Source organism: Belonocnema kinseyi, chromosome 4 (genome assembly GCF_010883055.1).
Source record: "Belonocnema kinseyi isolate 2016_QV_RU_SX_M_011 chromosome 4, B_treatae_v1, whole genome shotgun sequence".
Taxonomy (NCBI): domain Eukaryota; kingdom Metazoa; phylum Arthropoda; class Insecta; order Hymenoptera; family Cynipidae; genus Belonocnema; species Belonocnema kinseyi.
Genome location: NC_046660.1, coordinates 150,685,532 through 150,686,541, shown reverse-complemented (window position 1 = coordinate 150,686,541; position 1,010 = coordinate 150,685,532).

Here is a 1,010-nt window from a genome sequence, read left to right as displayed (position 1 = left end):
GACAAAACCAATTCAATGTTTGAATACTCTTCTTTAAGCACAGTTGAATGCGCTAATGGTATAGGAGCGTACTTATTTGTGTTATGAAGAAGGACTGCTTTATGGCTCCGCTTCGACGAATCAAGGAATAGGCGCCAATCCTCAGGTTTGTATATATCTGGTTTTAATTCGTCAATAAGTCCTTTTACGTCAATGCAGTAAACTAGCCCTGAATCTTCTTAAAAATATTTTCGAAAGGTTTTCTCTCGGTCAAGATATTCACTTACTTTAGTTCCCTTTGTCAGCATATGTCGCTTTTTAAAGTCTGAAGCCATCAATTCACATTGCTCTTTAGATAAGCCAGCCTTTCTAAATAAATCATTCAGACTCTTTTGATCATATTTTTTCACAGATTTCTCCACACCTTTAGGTACATATTCTTCATCATCATCTGAAGCGAGATTTTCTTCACTTTCGTCGGATTCGCTTAGATCTTCGGATGATGTGTTATCGCTTGATTTAGTTTCTTTCACATTAATCTGATTTGTCCAATGATCGTCCACATGCAGAGTATCTAAACGTGTTGTAAAACTATCTCGTGATTCTTCATATTCTAAACCTTCTATAAGGATTTTTTCTGGAAACTCAACAGTTTTAGGACTAGAATAATGTACTTCTTTTTTCTTAATAGAAGCTATACCCCCTACTTTTGTTGTACAAAAGTAGCAATCGTTTTCATTTTCTGGTTCTTTCCATTTTGTTGGTGCAATGAATTTCAGGGACGTCTTGTCCTGATTTTTAGTAACTCGACTTATCATTATATGACACGAGTTACATACAAAGTGTGGTACCCAACTTTTGTCTTGCTGTGAAATCTCAATGTCAAAACATACTTTATACGAATCATTTATTGTTTCTGTTATTTTTTTTTTTGTTTTTCGACCCAACAAATTTTGCACATACATAACAAAAGTTATCAGGATTACCAGTGCATTCACGATTGCATCTGTTACCAGAAGTGCCAGCGGAGT